Raw genomic sequence first — 21,790 nt, 5'->3', positions numbered from 1 at the left:
GGATGCGAATATCCGTAGCATCCCTTGTGTTTTATTTTGTATATTATACATGACCATGTCCCTCCCCAGTGCAAAAGCTATTTAAGCCAGCAGTTAATACACCAAGGAAAATTTTTCTACATAATTTTATAAAGCGATAATTTTTTTAAATACGCATGGTATGATGCGGATGCGTATGCGGATGTCAATTCTCATGCGGAAGTTCCGCATTTGCGGATGCGGATATCTGTAGTATCCCTAATCATAAAATTTATTTAATCATCGTTTCAGATCAATTGAAATCACTCTTACTGTTAACGTACGCAGTGACATTTTCCCCACCTTTGCATTTATCACTTCGCTCAATTGAGCTCGTGTTGTCTCAACGATGATTTCTGACCAGGCTTATGACACACCTCTATCTTGATTATGGAAAAACAGCAAAAATTAATTAAATTGAATGTGATTTTAAATGACGTAATATTGAAACAATATTGATAAGAATGCTGCTTTCTCTTACAATATTTATAGTACTACATCGACTATACCTTCGCACAATGTCAGACAAAAGCCAAGATGTCATCGATGCTGAAATAATCGTTGGCAATAATACTCGTCTCAAACAAGTTCAAGCGCATGAATTTTCGCTTATCAAATAGTTCATAAAAAATAATTGTCCAAATTATTTTCACTTGCGCATATCAGTTTAATGCAAATGCTGCAGCTCGACAGGGGGTTGGATAGTTTTTTCAAGCGTTGTTGCCAGGTATACGAATACGTTGAAGTGTACAGCATAAATATCTAATGTTGATAAAAATTATTTTTGCATTTATCAAAATGACCATTTTGTAGCCATGGACAAATTCCGGTTCGCCTGTAATTATTCCAGCCTCCCGTTCATTTTAATCTTGCATTTCGGGTGTGAAGACATGTGAATATTTTTTTTGCGGAATATATTAGAAAAAAAAAGACTTGGCATCCCTGCACTTCGTGATCAATTCTAATTCAAGTTGCTGGTGCAGATTCCTCACATACTTCGTTCCAAGTGCGTTCAGTTTGTACGTGTCGTGAGATTCATATAAGTGAAATGGCGAAAACGCGATCCAAGTATATTTCAGTAGGTGAAAGAAAAATGCGGGCGGCGGCGAATGAAAAAAAATTAGACTTTGTACTGAATTCTCCCAAAATTGAAACCGTTTACAAAGGAAAAAACAAATGTGGTAACAAAATGGCTGCCAAACCTCTTAACACTAGTCTTCAGTGTGCTTACTCTACCAAAAAGGAAAAAACATTGGGAAAGGTAAAAATGTGTGCCAGAACAAATTACTGTTGCAACTTCCAACAACCTAAATCTCAGATTTCTAATTTTAAATGTACTTTTTGTTTTGCATAGGTATCTTAAAAAAGCAATCGAGCGTTGATATCAAGCCGAATAAGATTAAAGATGTGAATATAAGAGCTTTACCTAAATCGAAAAGTCGGGATGCCAAGGTCCTCAAAAAAGAAAGCGAAGTGCTGGAAACCAAGTCGAGTGAATCTTCTAGTAAGATGAATAAGTGCTGGTAGCAGTTAAAGTTAATTATAAATTTCTGTTTCAGCTATGCCTGAGGAGGAATATTGAGAAAATATGAACGGTTCCCTACATGAATTTACCGAACATAATAACTCTATTGAAGAAATAATGACTGTTTTTGATAGTGATATAGAAGCCGAAAATAGTAAGTATAAATATAGCATTTTAAACCAGCATTGATACAGTGTTTTAAGTTTATTTTCATCTTGTAGGTTCCGAAAACGACGATGCCAGAAAAATTGAAAATATGACAAAAAAATCAAAGACTTGAAGGAAAAAAATATAAAATTAAAAAAAGCTTACGATAAAGCACTGGAAAGAATATTTAGATTGACGGATATTCTTATCTCGAAAGTTTGTGGAGAGCCGACCGAAAACGTATTTACAGAAGTACCTGGGTTCCCGGATAGAACTACATTAAAAAGATTTTTAGAAGCTGCAACAAGTGATTTTGTTTTTGTTAAGCTCATGATGAAAGAGCTATGGCCAAATGGCTTGAAAAACAAGTCCGTAACCGGTCGTGCTTCAAACAACCCTTATGGTTGGCCATCGCGAAAACGGCCATTAAATCCACTCGTACAAATTGAGCCACGCGAACAACTTCACCAGAAAAAGTCAAATACATTGGAGGTAATTTAATAAAAAAAACATGAGAATTTCAGATATTTAGAATATTTTTACACATTTCAGACCGTTTTATACTTCCGGTTTCCGAAAAACAGCGGCAAATGACCAAATACCACCCAATATGCGTATTTACGTAATGTTTATGATGCACTGAAGCCACAAATCGACCTATCAACCTCAGACAACATTTTGAATTGTAAGATGGCGACTTCCGGTGTCTGGAAAACAGCCGAAAATGACCAAATACCACCCAATATGAGTGTTTCTTTAACCAGAATGACGCTCAAAAGCCAAAAACTGTCCCCTAATGCCATTTTAAAATTCAAGATGGCGACTTCCGGTTTCTGAAAAACAGCGGCAAATGATCAAATACCACCCAATAAAGGTATTTCCGGAATTGTTATGACGCACTGAAGCCACAAATCGACCTCAGACAACCTTTTTGAATTGTAAGATGGCGACTTCCGGTGTCTGGAAAACAGCTGAAAATGGCCAAATACCACCCAATATGAGCGTTTCTTTAACCAGATTGACGCACGGAGGCCAGAAATTGTTCCCAAATGCAAATCCAAGACGGCGACTTCCGGTTTCCAAAAAACAGCGGCAAATCCAAATACCACCCAATATGCGTTTTTACGGAATTGTTATGATGCACTGAAGCCTCAAATCGACCTCAGACAACATTTTGAATTGTAAGATGGCGACTTCCGGTGTCTGCAAAACAGCCAAAAATGACAAAATACCACCCAATATGAGTGTTTCTTCAACCAGAATGACGCTCAGGGGTCAGAAATTGTCTCCAAATGCCATTTTAAAATCCAAGATGGCGACTCATGGTTTCTGAAAAATAGCCTGAAGTGGCCAAATACCACCCAATATGTGTATCACCGGATCCAGAATGATGCAAGGAGCTAAAAATTAACCTCAGATACCAGTTTGAATTGTAAAATGGCAACTTTTGGGAAACAGCCGATGTGTCCGTAATTGAAATGATGTAAAGAAGCCAAGCATTGACCCTGGACACCATTTTGAATTCGAAGATGACCACTTTCAGTTCCTAAAAAACTACAAAAATAACTGAAATGCATTCAATATATTTCCGGAATAGAGGTAATGTACAAAAGCCAAAAGTCGAGGATGTTGTCATTCCGATAAAACCAATCATTTCAAATGATATAAACAAATCGCAAGGAATCAATGAATTTAAATTGTTTCAAATTAATCAATTGAACACTAAAGTATGCGAGACGCAGTTTGCCGGGTCAGCTAGTGCTAGAATAAATCTTTTACCATCTTTGGGTTCAGAAGACTCTGAAAATATAGAGCTTGGAAATTGAAGAGCTAAGTTGAAACCTACCGTGAGAGACTGAAAAAATCAGGTTTCCATGAAAATACGTACTTTGGTGAATTTAAACTCGTTTTTCTCAAAATGTTTGCACACTAAAATAAATATTTCATCGCGTATGGATTCAGGAGACCTTACTTAAAAAATATAGAGCATAAAATTTGAAGAACGGATTTGTTGTTTGATTTTTTATAAAATATCCATGAAAATACGTACTTTGGTGAATTTAAACTCGTTTTTCTCAAAATGTTTGCACACTAAAATAAATATTTCATCGCGTATGGATTCAGGAGACCTTACTTAAAAAATATAGAGCATAAAATTTGAAGAACGGATTTGTTGTTTGATTTTTTATAAAAATACGTAATTTTGTGATTTTGTACTGAAATAATTTGGAAACTTCAAAATTCACTCTTACATACCGTATTTCATCCACCTGACATGACATGATGATGATATACATGGAGCAATTGATACGTATGAAAATTCCCAGTGTTTGCTCAATCTGTTTGAAAATTAGGAAAAAACACAGACATATTTGCGTCTCACGAAAACGGGGAACGGTCCAGAGGGGTGGCACCTTTACCAAAACTTAGAGCAACTATTCCGCTTAAATAAAATTCCAAATTTTTCCAAATCGGCCGTGCTGAGAACGAGCATTTTCAAAAAACAAGTTCCGTCTCGGGTCTTTTCGGGTTAAACGATGAGAAATATTATTGAAATGTCTCTTTCAAGTGAGCACTCTGTGTTCCTTTCTGGTCTGCTCAAACTATACCTCTCTTACTGACTATGTAAAAAATATAGGATAAAGTTAAACAAAAAGCTCATCCATATTTATTTACTTTTACACAAGTGAACATACACAACTACACAGACACACGCACTCACAACCAATTAGACACACATACCCATCCACACATACACATACACTCATACATACTCACGCATCTACTCTATAAAAACAGTTTAACTATCGACTAGTTCACGCTGCGTATTGTTATTAACATTCGCATTAGGGAACATACTTAAACGACGTAGCATTTTTTTTTTCATAATTTTCTATCCCCCCCCCTCCCCCTCGTAGCATTTGGTCACATAACTTTAACCCCCTCCTGAAAAAAAAAACCCGGTTCTAAGAAAAACGTACAAAAATACAAGTGGTAACTAAATACAAAAAAAAATTACTTGGAAAAAAACCTTCATGTCCAATTCAATTTATTTATCACTCATACACTTGTGACAGCGTTTATTACGATGTTAACTTCGCTCTGGATTAATGTCTTCAGCTTCGAAGGGTTTGTTCTTTGGTACAAGAAGAAAAGATGTTTATACAACTTCGCGTGATCTATGTCTGACACTAACACAGAAAATGTTCCGGAATTCGCAACAAGAACTAATCCCTGCATTTACCAGCTTTGAACGAGTATCTTGTAGTTTTCACTTTTAAAAGCCACAAAGAAACAACGATTGTTGTTTTCAAAACAGATTGTGTGTTTGTAAATCCGAGCGATTGTTTATGTAGCAGAGCTTTCAGAAAATTTCTGAATTTCACAGATAAAAAGACAGCTCTCGCTGCAAAACTTTGTGCAATGTTTTAGTGTATTTTTAGTATACATTTTTCCTGTAAAAATCAATCTTTTAAAATAAATGATACGTCCATTTTAATCCAACCCCCTTGTCACAGCTTGTCACAAAACGATGATATCCCCCCTTCCCCCGTGAATGCTACGTCATTTAAGTATGGTCCCTTATCAGCGGCATTACTGGTTCGCGCTATTTCAAAGTCAAGCTTTCGCTTTTTTTACTCCAACAGCTTCAATTGCATTTGGATTTTCTGGCTTTTGTTTCTCCAATGCTGATTTTTCCTTGAAGAAAAATTTCTGCTCCACCAAACTCATTCGGTTTTCCCCAAGCTCAAGTCGTCTCTCATCCATTGTGTGCGACTTTTTTGTGTATCGTGCACAATCCGAAAGATAGGGTAGGTGTGTCAGTAATGGTGGGTGTACCAGTAGTGGTGGTATACCAGAATTTAGCGATATTAAGACATTTTCCGGGATAATTTTATATTATCAGATAATTTGTATTGATTCTGTGGAAATATGTCTACGATTTGGTTAACTATACTGGCTTGAAATCTCATTCAAACACTTCGTATTTATTAATTCATTCGAGAGTTAAAAAAACAGCAAGATTCTTACGAAATTTGTAACGTAACAGTGAAATTTCGTAGCTTGAAATATGAATGTAAACACGATTCCTGTGGCAACAGTTTTTGTAGAAACGTTCTTAACTATTTTTTTTTACCATAATCAATCGAAAAAATCACAAATAATCATCAAAATACTGAATAAATTGAAACTCCACTATAGGAACAATTTTAGTACCCCTGTTCCAGTAATAGTGGTAGTGCTTCAGCCAACATTTGAGGTTAGGTTTGTAACTGAGCAGATGTAAACAAACTGTGGTGCGCGAGCTACTCTCGTGTGTAAATTTGATTCTTGCCCACTCAATACAATCTACTTACCGTTATTCTTACATTTTAATATCATAGGTAAGCTTCTATTTTACTTTGCGCCCGTGATTGTTACCAGTCATGCTTTTTTCAGAATGCAGCAGCAAAAGAAAAAACGTCACCAGGTATCTCGTTCGTACACCGAAAAAACCATCTGCGAGTGCCTATAAAACATCAAAAGCGGTGAAAGAACTATTTACGATGCTTCTAGGCACTACGGGATACCTGAGTCAACGATCCGTTTTCGTCTGAGTGGAAAATGGAGTATTGATTTTTCATTTTTCAAAACTTTTTTAAAATCAAAGCGAATAATTATCACGGCTTATGCTATCTCTCAGCTGGTCTTGAGGTACGATGCTGGCCTAGCGAGCCAGTTGCCGTAGATTCGATTCTCGGCTCGTGAGAAGACTGTTAGTGTCAGTAGAGTCGTAGCGCTAGCCTGTGTATAAAAACAGAAGGTCAAGTTCCAAATCGGAATGTAACACCAAGGCTTTGCATGTTTCATGCTAGACGTTTAACCACGGTGAAGAAAGAGGTCTAGGATGCTACCTTAGAGCATCAAAAAAACTAAATCGCGACTACCACCATTACTGGCACATTTTCCACTATTATAGGAACATAGCCTCTATCAGCCTCTCATCTTCTCTCCCAGATGGTCTCGAGGTACGATGCTGGCCTAACAAGCCAATCGTCGTAGGTTCGAGTCTCGGCTCGGGAGAGACTGTTAGTGTCAGTAGGATCGTAGTGCTAGCCCCACAATTGTCCTGTACACTAAACAGCCGGCTGCGAAGTCTGTGTATAAGTCAAACAGAAGGTCGAGTTCCTCCAAGGCCTCCATCACTGGTACATGAGATTGGTTCACAATTATTCATTTTTCATACATATTTTGTTTATAACATATACAAACTGTAATGGTGCATGACAATTTATGATATTTCCAATTACACCAAAGTAACATGTGTTGGATATTTGCGATATGAACATTGATATTCTCGTTTTTAAAAATCACTGGGGCTTAGACCCTCCATTACTGGAACACCTACCCTACCCCTTTATTTTTCGAAGATTAGAAGACTGTTCTTTTAAAAAAAATTCCCGATAGTTATGCTTGGTAACACGTCCACCAGAGCATCTTGTTTACGGTGCATGCTTTTTTCCTTGGATATCATCAGGTGTTTTATCGTCATTGTTTTCTTCAATAGCATGAGTATCAGAAAAAATCTCTTCAGCCGACTTATCTTCAGCATTCGCTTCTTGCGGAAAATTTTCTGTGGGTTCAGAGCCACTAATCCACATACGCATTCTAAAAAAAAAGAAACAGAATATCATATAGCAAAATTAATAAGTATCTGCCTTGAATACCTACCTACCTGTATGATCAACAGTTCTGTTTATAGAAAGTGATTTGATAATTAACTCCTCGTTGTGGTTAAACGAATGTAGTGTATTGGGTCCACCACCAGTGGCTCGTACCTCCCGACTGCTGTGCTGAAGTTTTTCGTTAAGGGGTAATATTCACCAAAAAAATTTTTTTCGCCATTCTTTTTATTGGCCTAAATCGTGCCAAAACTATCCCAGAATCAAAATCTACATCGCCCAAGTACAGATCTAAACTCAAAGTTCGTTTAAATCCATTTTTACCGAACAACTTTTATGCTCCAAAATCACATATTTCGTTTAATTTGGCGATGCTCGGCTTTGTAAACTAGTAGAAGTTGCCTATGATCGATATTGTGTTTCAAATTTAAAGTATAGAGGTCGCTACATCAAGTTTCGACCGTTACAGCGTCTCTACAGCACGAGTTTACTCACAATTTTCCTTGGTTTAATTGATCAGCCGTTCTCATTATGTACGTTTTCTGTTTGAATTTTTCTATACTTTTTAATTGTGAGTCATATTCAAAAGTACCTAAATATGAGTGACAAGATGTACAGTGGCCCCAAAGGCAGTAAAAGCAGAAGTTCCAGATCAACCCGGAAGAAAAATTTAAAACTTCTGATTTAACCGTGATCGCGATGTTGATAGGGATTTCGGCTACTGATTCATACATTTTACGCTGTATTTAAGCCCTTTCTGAATTAGGAATGTGTAAAAAATGTAATAGTGATGTGCGGTTTTCACAGTCGAGCAAGCGTGGACTAGGCTTCAAGATTCTTGTGTCTTGTTCGAACTGCGGTGATGCCTATATTTTAAACTGTCCTCAAATACATAATCATGCTCTTGGGTTAACCGTTGGACCGAACATCTACGAGTTTTGCGTGGGATCGGAAGCCAACCGCGTCAAAGTCGCTGAGCATCGCATGTCCGATGCCGCGAAAGAGGCTAGGCACAGCCTTACATCAGACAAAAAAAAGGTAGAAGAGGAAAATAGGGCCCACGAAGGACAACTTTATGGCGCAGGGATAGCTGACTAAGGGTAAAAAAATTATTAAGGGCTTTCCTGTTGCAATTCTTAAGATTTATAGCAATTTGAAACTTTAAACGCGTTTTTCTCAAAACCATGTTTTCAAAATCGGCAAGCAGTAGAACTGAAGAACTGTGCATCCGATTGACTTGAAATTGTAACTGTAGCTTCTCCATTAGATTATCTACTGAAGTACACACGATTTAAGCGATTGATTAACAACAACTAAAGTTATAAACAATCAAAGTCGATTTTTTTTTGTCGGAACAGAACTTTTTTTGGTGGATATTACCCCTTAATAGTGCTCGATTGTCGGACCACACCTGCAAACACCTAGAGTTTAGATATCATTCTTTTGTATACATTGTAAATAAAATTTTGAAATTCATTTTGAAAAAAATTGTCAAAAAGCAATTTGAAATTCAATACGCAATGTTATGTAAAATTCAATTCAGAATTTCCCTAATATATAAACCGGTTAAAAAGTAGGAGAGCTGTCGCAACTGACGCTGCTTATTTTATGGCATCTCTCGTGGAAGCTCTACTAGAAAAATAATATCCAAATTTCATGTCCGTTGATTCTTCCTAAAAGTTACCATATCCCAGCGTTGATCAGATATCCCGATTGTAATACGGTACACATCTTTGAAAATAAACCCAAACGCCATAAACATGGTTTCGTTTTTCACCAGCCTCGTGTGCAGCTCGCGCTCGTGGTCCAACCAAGCAAGCGTGCTTTCCTAGAAACTGGGTTAAGTCGCCTGGGCACACAAATAAAAAAAAACAACCAAACAACCCATTGTAGGATTGCAGGAAGAAAGAGAAAGCTTTCATCCCGATCCTGCGGGGTGGCGATGAGAGAGGGAAATTGAAGGAAAGGCTTCTTTCCTCTTTGGACTATCTTCTAATCACTTAATGCTTCTCGGCCTGCGGACCAATACATAACAGGGCCATCACACAGTCGGTTCACCTGGTACGGCCTCTTGTCGATTTTAGGGTCTTTACTTTCGTTTGAAGAGAATGTGGAATTTGCCCGGCTGGGACTTTTGATTTTCCTGTAGTGCGCTACTGCAACTTTGGCCATTTCATACGTGCATGTTTTTCGCTGGAAAAAATGTCTTTGAGCCCGATAACAAGTTTCGGCGGAATAGGACGTATGTGTTGTATTAGAATTAATTATGCATGTCTGCCAAACGAGGCAGCAACCGTGCTAATCGTGGTGTATTTTTGTGTCCGGCGTTTTACAATAAAACATAAGTGAAAAAGCTTCGTTTTCCGAAATCCGCCCCTTGTCGAATTTGATTCCCGCAAAGCTGAATAGCGATTAATCAGAGTTGAGGGAGGTCTATTGCCGATTGCAGCTGGATTGCATTTTGAATCTTGAGATTAGGACCAACCGGCAGTGATAACATGACTAAAGCAGGCAGGCGCACTACGCAAAGTTTCCTTATTCTCAGAATATTATTTTACTCGTTCGGACCCAGAGAAGGGTAGCTGGTACAACGGAAAATACCCAGTTTGAACATATTATTTTTCCACGCTACCGATGTCAATCCTGCCAGATCACAAGTAAGTTTCTCCTGGAAACTCCACATCCGTATAGAATCCGTGCAAGGAAGACTTTTCCCGGCAGACGCCTGCTGCCACTGCTGCACAGTGGGGCGACTTCATACAAAGGCTGGCCAAGCAAAAAGTGTCGATCTTTGCGACAAAACTTGGTATTTACATAATTTTGGGGGCGCTGAACACGAATCCTTTTTTTGTTAGGGGCCGTTCATAAAGCACGAAATTCAATTTTCAATGTTTTTTGGCACTTTTTTGGTTAACGTTTTACCTTTGTTATACTAAACAAAGGTTTTAAAAACGGTCGAAAAACGCAAAATAGATCCAAGGCCCGGAGGGCCGAACCTTATATACCATTCGACTCAGCTCGCCGAACTGAGCAATGTCTGTTCGTGTGTATGTGTGTTGTCTGTATGTATGTGCCGCAAAATACTAACGCACCTTTCTTACAGAACGCAATATCCGATTTTGATGATCTTATAAGCAAACGAAAGCTACTGAGTTATCATCGGGAATCGACTTAATTGTTATCATATTTTCTGAAAAAAAAATTGATGCTTTTATATGGAAAAACATGGAAAAAATACCAAGTTGTTTTTGTCCCATATTGAAAGTACCCGCATTACAAAAAATCTCGGAAACGAAAAAAAAATATACGTGCCCCGAAAGCTATCTGTTTAAGTTATTAATTTATAAGTGAATTAAGTGGCCAAACTTGTTAAAAAGTGTCAAGTTGTGATCTGTGATGCTTTGTCTAAGTGAGAAAAGTGAAGGTTTTGTGAAAAACACAGTGTTCTTTGCGTGAAAATAGTATTTTTTTCCTCGAATTGCAATTGAAAATTGTAAGGCCAGCTAAGTTGCGTGAGTGTGAGTGCCTACTTTGTGCGTCGCGCTAACTAGCGGTTCGTTATTAACATGCGAAAATGGAATGCATGGCGGTGTGAGCGAAGAGAACAATAATATCTGGCGAGAGAGCGAAGAGATTAGTGTTGCGCTGTGTTTGTCGGCGTTTGTTTCGCTGGCACAGGCATAACCAAAATAAAACAGATGAGTATAAGTTTTTGTATCAAACATTTTAAGAATGCATAGGCTCTGTGTGTAGTGGTTTTTAGCGGGTTTAGGACTTTGCCAGAAATGTAAATGTGTCATCTGTTGGGTGCACAAAGTGTGGTAGCTTTTCGGTTGCGGGTGGAGTTTTTTTTATATTTACAAACCAGATTGTACGGTGCACTCTCACAGGTCAAAATTGGCAGTTTTAAAATATAGTTTCAAAATTTATCATTCGAGCATGACAATGCGGCATGCAATTGATGCATCGTCTACAATTGTGAGTCCTGGCAGGGCGGTGACATTTTATTCAGTTCTATGTTCTTGTTTTATGATTTTCCTAGCTTTTGGACAAATGTTGATATACATAAGTAACTTTTATTTAATTATGTTGAAATCGTTTTGGGCGTGAAAATAGTTCACGACAACTGAACTTTGATTGCAAATATTTTGGCATTTTAATAATAAACTTGGAACTCTGTTTTGTTTAATATGCTTATTTGCATTTTTTTAAGTTTTTGGGCTATGAATGCATGTAACTTTGTCAGTTTTTATATTCAGTAGGTGTCTTTTGTGCGAAACGTCGTGTCGCGTATGCGCCGGTAGGAGAAAATGGAGCGGTCGTCCATAATGCCCCGGTGAAACGCATCATCGGCCCGGGTGAGTTTTGTTTATCTAGGGGTTTCCGGAGTGCAGTGGGCACGCTATTTTTCACTTCGGGGAAGTCAGCTCAGTTTCGCGCACGTTATTTTGACAGCGCTCAGTGTAACTATCTTAATACAGCGGTTTCGGAGCTCAATGACCATTACATCGTTTAATGCTCTGGTGTGCCTTGTGGGTTTTTTTACTCGCTCTAACGGTTCTTTGAGCTGGTACCAGTAGTTTGCGTTCGGCGTGCGGTGCGTTTTACGAAATTCATTCGTTTCGAGGTAAATTTTAATAGTTCACGGGATGAAACGCGAAGTTTGGTGTGATACAGACTGTTAACGATTGGTTGCCGATGATACCTAGAAACTTCGATTCTCCTATATGCCGATACAGCGATCGTGATGCGGTTCTATTTATATCGTCTTCTGATGGCCGGTTGCGCAGAGACCGAGAAATATCCATATCGGGCGCGAATTTGTGTAGAAAAGATCGCACCATCAACCTCGATGGATCCAGATCAATTCCTTTCCACTAACACTAATTCCTTCCTTTGATACTTGTGGATGATGCAGAGGATTCCTCGGTCTCTAGTAGCAACAAGTATTAAACTAACACTCCCGATATCCCTTCCTCTATTGATCTGCATTGGGCGTGGCCAGCTACGTTATTGACCAGTGAAAAGAAAAATCACCAGGAATTGTACACTGAAAATGGCTTGCTACTCCTAGGCACCATTTTGACGGTTCTTTGTGCAATTTCAGCTGATTCTGGTCAATCGCGGGCAACACACGGGCGATCAAATATGCTATGCTATGCTATGCTATGCATATTGAAAGTACCCGCATTACAGTCCCACTGCATAGTGGTACAAACTGCAAACATATAATTTTGCTCCAGATTAGTGTATATCGGATTATTTTGGGTATATAGAAGTATGTCATTTAATTAACTAAACCAATGTTGTTTGTATGTAGTACAATCTACGTTGCCAATAATACTGCCGGTTGCTGGTTGAATTTATATGTGATGGGACGAAATATGCGAGTACTTTTGAAATGTACCCGCATATTTTGTCCCATTTTGTCTTTTTTTTTCAAGTTATATAACGAAAACCAATTCCATCCATGGTTTTTTGTTCTCAACGATAAACTTGTGCTGTCATTAAACTGTTATGGAATATTAAATCGCCGTTTTCTCAACATGTTGTTTTTCATTATGGGACAGTTATCCGGGTACCGGCAGCTTAGTTCTTAAAATATTGATCAAAGAGTATTTTTCACATAAGATATTTAACTTTTAAGGCAAAATGAATGGCATGGAGAGCCATGTGTTGTACACCAATCGACTCAGATCGACGAACTGAACAATTTCTGTATGTATGTGTATGTGTGCTTGTATATATGTATGTGTAAATATGTTGTTAATATGTATAGTATATCAGAATCGAAACAAAAAAATTACAAAATAAACGCTCATTTTACAGAACGCATGTTCCGATTTTGATGTTCGCATGCTCAAATGAACACCCTGAGGTTCTTCAAAAAAATACTAAGTGCGAATTTTTATTGGTAGCTTAAACTGTAGAAATTTGACCGAAGTATATTTCAGACATGGGATATTTTACTTTTTGGATAATTTATTCTCTTTCTCCCTGCTCTCTCTTCTTCTCTATCCCTTTATTTTTTTTCGTATCGCTATTTATTTCTCAAAAGAAAAAAACAATCATCGACAACTTAACATAATTTTTACACTCTTCGTAATGCGTCTTGACTGGTGTAAATGAATTGGGTACCCTTTAGCTTTTTCTTAAAAAATTTAATTAGATTTCAGAGGAAACTGCAATGCTCACTTAGCTCCTTTTCTTCAGCCTTGCGAAGCTTCTGTCCTCACTTTCTTTAATTTATGAAATTGTACGTTGAACCCAGATTTGCGAAGAATAAGAATCTTCTACAACTTTCGGGAGCCAAACATTGTGGCAAAATCTGATCTCACAGTGTTCAAATGTAACACAATTAGCGATGCAGATATTTTGAAAAGCTTTATCAAAGATGTACAGACCTATTTAAGTACGAGTATGTTAGTGCCATTCGTTTGCAATGCTACATTTTGAACATCTGGAAATCTTTTCAGTTGAACACTTATTCTATTCTATGTTTTAAATTTAGTTCTATGTTTTAAATTCAGTTCTTTTCACTCGTGACCAGGAATCTATAGTTGATGGTAAACGTAAATGGGATATTTAGCTATTCACGGATTTCCGATTTTTATATATCATATGAAAGAGTATAATTTTCTAAGCAAAACGTGATTTTTTAAATCTTTATATCATTATCCTTCGATTTTTAGATGAAGAATGAAAATTCGCTCTAAATTGCAACAATGACAGTTGGTATATGGGCGAACTGTCATTGTAGCGATTTCGAGCAGTTTTAAATCGTGATTTGAAAAGCGAAAGACAACGATAATTTTTTTTTAAATAACATTTTACTAAGAAAATGCAGATCTTTCAGATGATAATAAAAAACTGATATAGCTAAACAACCCAATTGGCAAAATAAGGAAAAAGTTTTGAGAAATTGTGAATATCGGGATGCGAATTACAGCTTGGATGAAACTGAAGCAACTTTACATGGCTATACACGTTTACTAGTGTGCGCAGGTGAAAAGTTACCGACATAAATGTTTACACTGTTTTTGCTGTTCAATGGAAATGTTCTAGAAACATGGCAAACTAGATACGAAAAAACGCTGATCCCCAAATTTTATTTTCACTTCTCAAAGTAAAAAAATATATGTAATGAAAAAACGAGTAAAAATAAGCTACCCAAAATTTAGAAATTTTATCCTTTTATGGCACATGTTCGGTTGGACATATTCGTACCACATAGGTCGGGCCAAACCCACCTGTAATAACCATAGGCGTCAACTTCAAGGGGCAAGGCACTTTTTGCCCCCCCCCCCAATATTTTTCCCGTGGGGCAACGTATCATTTTGCCCCCTCAATAATTCTAGAATATTGGCGTCTCTTTTTTCGTTTTCCTGATAGTTTTATTTGTTATTTTTAAACTTCACACACCTCACGCCATTTTGCATAATTGTAGTCTATGATAGTTACTATCAAAACTGCCATTCCAATCACGCAAAAATTTTATGCAATATATTTTTAGAATCAGATAAATCAGATTTTTTCAAGGCTCTTTGGCCCCCCAATAATTGAATGAAGAAATACTGATTTCTAAGCCGAACCCAACGTATGTAGTTTGAATAAAACATTCAGTTCTATATCGGAGCTATTGAAGTTATTAGATTGAGATTTATTGGATTTTTAAGAAACTGTGGCGATCGAACACGAAATTAAACGCTTGTCGAAAGTTTTAACTAAGTAAATCTTTATTTTAATCGCTCGTTACAGAATCCGCGTGCGCGTTAAAAGGGGTTTTTTGTTTTTCTCTACTGCAACCTGGTGGTATGCTCGCTCCAAATCAAAAGTTGTAAAAACGGACTTACCGTGCAGCAAATTCAACAGATCGTGAATGTGCGGGACCGGGTAGCGATCAGGTGTTGTGGCCTGATTAAGACGCCGGTAATCTCCAACGAAGGGCCATTGACCATTCTTTTTGGGTACGCAATGTAGAGGGCTCGCCCAACTGCTGCTTGATGGTCTGCAGATTCCCAGGTCACACATAAGCCAAAACTCTTCCTTGGCTGCTTTGATTTTATCAGGATGCATCCGTCGTACTTTTGACGCTACCAGTGGACCACGAGTAATAATGTGGTGAGTTACGTCACTCTGTGAAACAGAGCGCATTGTCGAAGGGAGAGTAATTTCCCGAAACTCTTCAAGCAACTTCCGAAAAGGATGACCGGTGTCCACAATTGTGATACTATGCTGATCAGCAGTTATCATACCACCAGAGGAGTATAATCCTGTTTTTCTGTTTATTAGTTTTTGGCTTTTGAGATCAACGAGAATACCAAAGTGGGCCAAAAATCGGCTTCAATTGGGTTGTTTAGCTATATCAGTTTTTTATATTATTTGAAAGATCTGCATTTTCTAAGTAAAACGTGATTTAGAAAAACTTCCTATTGTTGTCCTTCGCTTTTTAAATCACGATTTCAAACTGCTCGAATTCTGCTCGAAATTGCTACAATGACAGTTCACCCATATACCAACTGTCATTGTAGCGATTTAGAGCGAATTTTTATTCTTCATTTAAAAATCGAAGGATAATGATATGAAGTTTTAAAAAATCACGTTTTGCTCAGAAAATTACACTCTTTCAGATAATATATGAAAATCGGAAATCCGTGAATAGCTAAACAACCCAATTATTGGTACCGTCACTTCAGCGATCAGGAAGTTCCAGGTAAATTTACGTCTTAACCCAAGATCCGTGGATAGCAATTTCGTTCCATACGTTCGAATGCGACTGCCGTTGGCGGCATACAGTTGCTGAGTTTTAACACCTTCGACGCGGTCCTTCCTAGAAGCCGGCAAGATTGAAACGTCTGATCCAGTGTCAACTAAGAAGCGAGAATTGTTTGTTTTATCGAAGATTACCATTCGGCGGCTTTCAGATACTCCTGCCACCTTCGCCGACGACGCACAGTGTGTCCAAATCGAGAAACGAACGGCAAAACTATTTTTTTCAAGTCCTACGTTATCAATATCTTCTAGAAAGATGCTTCGTTTACTGCTGTCCTTCATATGCTTTAATGGAATTAGTTAAAAATTCGCCGTATAGAGGGCGCCATACCTAACTGCAAAACGTGACTTGCTAGACGAATAGTTTCTTTTGCAAAGCGCCGTCACGCTGCCACTATTGTAAATATTATACCAGAATAAATTGTAAAGTATGTTAGTGAATATGTGCGTTGCCTTCGTCGTGGTAAAGAGAACTTTTCCCTGGGCCGTAATTGCCCTCCGTGATGCCAAAGGGCAAAACTAAACACAACGTAGGGCCGTGCGCGATCAAAGGTTTTTTAAAAGCAGTTTTTCATCCATATGTTCAACTCTAAGGCCTAAAACATGACTGTATATAATTGAAAGTGACGTGGTGAATCAAGATGAACAATTTCTAGTGATATGTTGGTTATTATATACAGTATTCATGAATGAAAACAGGAAAAAAGTGTTTTTTTTTTATTTGAGATGAAACTCGAAAAGGGGCAAACGAATCCGAAATTCTATGAAGCCATCCGATAGAGTAACTTTCTGACTAACAGAAAAACACAAAACTACAGTAGGTTATTGGTAGTTTTGAATATTTGACCAACTGAAGTTACCGATTTTTACATGCATATGTGCGTTGCCGGCGCGTACACTACGTTTCCGTTTCTATGCCCAATGAACAGACACAATGGGGCTGAATCTAGAAAGGACGGGAATAGGAAATTTTGAAGTCCAATGTTATCAATATCTTCTAGAAAAGCCTTTAAAAACACTTTTTTCACGTTTTCATTCATGAATACTGTATGTATATAATAACCAATATATCACTAAAAATTGTTCATCTTGATTTACCACGTCACTTTCAATTATATACAGTCATGTTTTAGGCCTTAGAGTTGAACATATGGATGAAAAACTGCATTTAAAAAGCCTTTTTAGAAAACATCTTGTAGCTCTGAAATCTCAATTTCTAGAGGTTTGAGGTATTCAGCAAACAGTTTTGTAATCAAATTTTACACAAGTTTGCAGAAGTAACTTCGTCTAGCAAGTCACGTTTAAAAGTTAGGTATGGCGCCCTCTATACGGCGAAATTTGTAACTAATTCTATTATAGCATATGTAGAACAGCAGTAAACGAAGCAACTTTCTAGAAGATATACATAATATAGAACTTAAAAAAATGGTTTTGCCGTCCGTTTATCGATTTGGACACACTGTGCGACGGTGGGGAGATTTTTAGTTTTTTGAATTCCATGTACAGCACTCGTTCGCTAATTGCACGCGATTTAGTTGCACTGCATTTTAATTGCACGTCCGCTAGTTGCACGAAAGTGCAATTAAAAAGCAGTTTTGCGTCAAACTACACGTGGTTTTTGAAGCTAACGTCTCTCTGTCAAGTTTTGCGAGGGGATACTGAACGCACGAAATATTTAATTAACTGAAAGTAAATTTAATACTTTTTAATTTTGTTATTTAAGATTCCGATTGTATGTACTAAATAGCATTTATACATAATCACATTGCACGTTTGCCCCGTTTGTTTTCAATTATAGTCGATCTTATTGATTTAAATTTGATCACTTGTGTCACACACTCGCTGAAATGTCGCGTTAAGCTGTCCACATACTTTACAGCTTCTGAAAACGTGGGATTCTCTGAAATACAGGTATGTTCATTACACTTTAATTAAGTTGCAATTCATGGAAAAATCTGACTGGTTCAAAATTGATTCGTGAACGGATACACGAAAACGAACCTTTAGCGCACCCCCTAAAATTTTTTGACAGTTTTGAGTTCATGCAATTAACCCGTAAAGACCCGGGATGGAACTTTTTTTTAGAAAATGGTCGTTCTCAGCGATGCTGCGGCCGATTTGAGTAAACTCGGAATATTATTCAAGGGGAATAGTTGCTCTAAGTTTTAGTAAGGGTGCCACCCCTCTGAACCCCTCCCAGTTTATGTGAGACCCAAATATGTCTGTGCCTTTTTTTATTTTTTCCTACTGATTGAACAAACGCATGGATTTATCATACGTATCAAATGTCCTTTGCATCAAATCATGTCGAGTAGATGAAATACGATTAACAAAAGTAAATTTTGAAGTTACCAAATTATTTCAGTGCAAAATCACATAACTACGTATTTTCATAGAAAGTCAAAAAAGATGTTCTACTGAGGGAGATTGTAGCTGTGTCCTTCAAGTTTTCTACTCTACATTTTTAGAATTAGGTCTTCTAAGTCCAAATATGTTAAAAGATTCATTCTAGCATATACAGATTTTGAGAAAAACAAGTTTGAATTCACTAAAGTACGAATTTTCATGGAAATTCGATTTTCTCAGTCCCTCACAGTAGGTTTCTATTTTGTTTTTCCATTTTTCAACTTTGCATTTTTAGAAAAAGGTCTCCTGAATTCAAATATGGCGAAAGATTTATTCTAGCATGAACAGATTTTGAGAAAAACAAGTTTGAATTCACTAAAGTACGAATTTTCATGGAAATTCGATTTTCTCAGTCTCTCACAGTAGGTTTCTATTTTGTTTTTCCATTTTTCAACTTTACATTTTTAGAAAAAGGTCTCCTGAATTCAAATATGGCAAAAAATTTATTCTAGCATGAACAAATTTTGAGAAAAACAAGTTTGAATTCACTAAAGTACGAATTTTCATGGAAATTCGATTTTCTCAGTCTCTCACAGTAGGTTTCTATTTTGTTTTTCCATTTTTCAACTTTGCATTTCTAGAAAAAGGTCTCCTGAATTCAAATATGGCGAAAGATTTATTCTGGCATGAACAGATTTTGAGAAAAACAAGTTTGAATTCACTAAAGTACGAATTTTCATGGAAATTCGATTTTCTCAGTCTCTCACAGTAGGTTTCTATTTTGTTTTTCCATTTTTCAACTTTACATTTTTAGAAAAAGGTCTCCTGAATTCGAATATGGCGAAAGATTTATTCTAGCATGAACAGATTTTGAGAAAAACAAGTTTGAATTCACTAAAGTACGAATTTTCATAGAAATTCGATTTTCTCAGTCTCTCACAGTAGGTTTCATTTTTGCTTTTCCATTTTTCAACTTTGCATTTTTAGAAAAAGGTCTCCTGAATTCGAATATGGCGAAAGATTTATTCTAGCATGAACAGATTTTGAGAAAAATAAGTTTGAATTCACTAAAGTACGAATTTTCATGGAAATTCGATTTTCTCAGTCTCTCACAGTAGGTTTATATTTTGTTTTTCCATTTTTCAACTTTACATTTTTAGAAAAAGGTCTCCTGAATTCAAATATGGCGAAAGATTTATTCTAGCATGAACAGATTTTGAGAAAAACAAGTTTGAATTCACTAAAGTACGAATTTTCATGAAAATTTGATTTTCTCAGTCTCTCACAGTAGATTTTAGTTTTATTTTTCCATTTTTTAACTTGGCATTTTTATAAAAGGTCTCCTGAATCCAAATATGGCGAAAGATTTATTCTAGCATGAACTGATTTTGAGAAAAACGAGTTTGAACTCACTAAGGTACTAAGGTACACTAAGGTACACACTAACACAAACGTTTTGCGGTGCCAGTGCTCACATCGATTTTTTTTATCTTCGTTGGTTTGGTTAGTTATTCGTAGTTCCGACCGTAGTCTCCGTATAAATTGTCCAAGAAAACAAAAAAAACTCTATCGTCCGCTTTATTTACTCTAAAGACTAATCACAAGCCACGTGACTCTATTTTTTGTTTTAAAACTTGAAAGGCTTTAATTTTTTTTTTCAGTTCGTATATTTCTAAACCAACCCGAGATTCCGTATGGTTTATAAATATACGAATTCTGCTCTATGCTATGAACCAAAACTTTGATACCGAGTTGCTGGTATCTAGTTAGATACAGATATAATTACTTGTCTAAGACGTACATACTTTGATAATTTTAACCATGTTTCACTCAAAATCTGTTCATGCTAGAATAAATCTTTCGCCATATTTGAATTCAGGGGACCTTTTTCTAGAAATGCAAAGTTGAAAAATGGAAAAACAAAATAGAAACCTACTGTGAGAGACTGAGAAAATCGAATTTCCATGAAAATTCGTACTTTAGTGAATTCAAACTTGTTTTTCTCAAAATCTGTTCATGCTAGAATAAATCTTTCGCCATATTTGAATTCAGGAGACCTTTTTCTAGAAATGCAAAGTTGAAAAATGGAAAAACAAAATAGAAACCTACTGTGAGAGACTGAGAAAATCGAATTTCCATGAAAATTCGTACTTTAGTGAATTCAAACTTGTTTTCCTCAAAATCTGTATATGCTAGAATAAATCTTTCGCCATATTTGAATTCAGGAGACCTTTTTCTAAAAATGTAAAGTTGAAAAATGGAAAAACAAAATAGAAACCTACTGCGAGAGACTGAGAAAATCGAATTTCCATGAAAATTCGTACTTTAGTGAATTCAAACTTGTTTTTCTCAAAATCTGTTCATGCTAGAATAAATCTTTCGCCATATTTGAATTCAGGAGACCTTTTTCTAAAAATGCAAAGTTGAAAAATGGAAAAACAAAATAGAAACCTACTGTGAGAGACTGAGAAAATCTAATTTCCATGAAAATTCGTACTTTAGTGAATTCAAACTTGTTTTTCTCAAAATCTGTATATGCTAGAATGAATCTTTTAACATATTTGGACTTAGAAGACCTAATTCTAAAAATGTAGAGTAGAAAACTTGAAGGACACAGCTACAATCTCCCTCAGTAGAACATCTTTTTTGACTTTCTATGAAAATACGTAGTTATGTGATTTTGCACTGAAATAATTTGGTAACTTCAAAATTTACTTTTGTTAATCGTATTTCATCTACTCGACATGATTTGATGCAAAGGACATTTGATACGTATGATAAATCCATGCGTTTGTTCAATCCGTAGGAAAAAATAAAAAAAGGCACAGATATATTCGGGTCTCACATAAACTGGGAGGGGTTCAGAGGGGTGGCACCCTTACTAAAACTTAGAGCAACTATTCCCCTTGAATAATATTCCGAGTTTACTCAAATCGGCCGCAGCATCGCTGAGAACGACCATTTTCTAAAAAAAAGTTCCGTCCCGGGTCTTTACGGGTTAAAAAGCCCATCCGCTAGTCGCACTGCAACTTCCGTGCAATTAGCGCACGAGTGCTGTACACGGCTCACGACATTGTTGAGCATCGTTCCCATACTTCCGATGGTACCAGCACATCCTGGATCCCGATGACGAGCGTGAATCTCTTTGGCTTTGTGAAGTAGATCTGCCTTGGTTGTGCTTGGAAGTTTTTAGCCGACGAATTTCCGCTGTAAGGTATTTTATTTGCTCTAAAAATTTGCTATCGTGTCTGGACACTGGTTCGCTGTGTGCTATCCCTGCTGCGGATAACGGATTAGTAGAAATATCCGTGATTTTATC

At 36.9% G+C, this 21,790-nt stretch overlaps 1 long non-coding RNA gene across 1 annotated transcript; it reads left to right on the top strand.

The window, feature by feature from the left end:
• The first annotated feature begins 962 nt into the window (after window positions 1-962).
• Window positions 963-3,536, top strand: LOC129717853 (uncharacterized). Its single transcript, XR_008726763.1, has 5 exons — window positions 963-1,279; window positions 1,373-1,522; window positions 1,578-1,697; window positions 1,765-2,182; window positions 2,243-3,536. It is a non-coding gene; the product is annotated as an uncharacterized LOC129717853 (long non-coding RNA).
• Window positions 3,537-21,790: the final 18,254 nt, after the last annotated feature.

This window comes from Wyeomyia smithii, chromosome 1 (genome assembly GCF_029784165.1).
Source record: "Wyeomyia smithii strain HCP4-BCI-WySm-NY-G18 chromosome 1, ASM2978416v1, whole genome shotgun sequence".
NCBI lineage: Eukaryota > Metazoa > Arthropoda > Insecta > Diptera > Culicidae > Wyeomyia > Wyeomyia smithii.
Note: the sequence above shows the minus strand (reverse complement) of the source record. Positions and strands in the feature narration are given on the sequence as shown.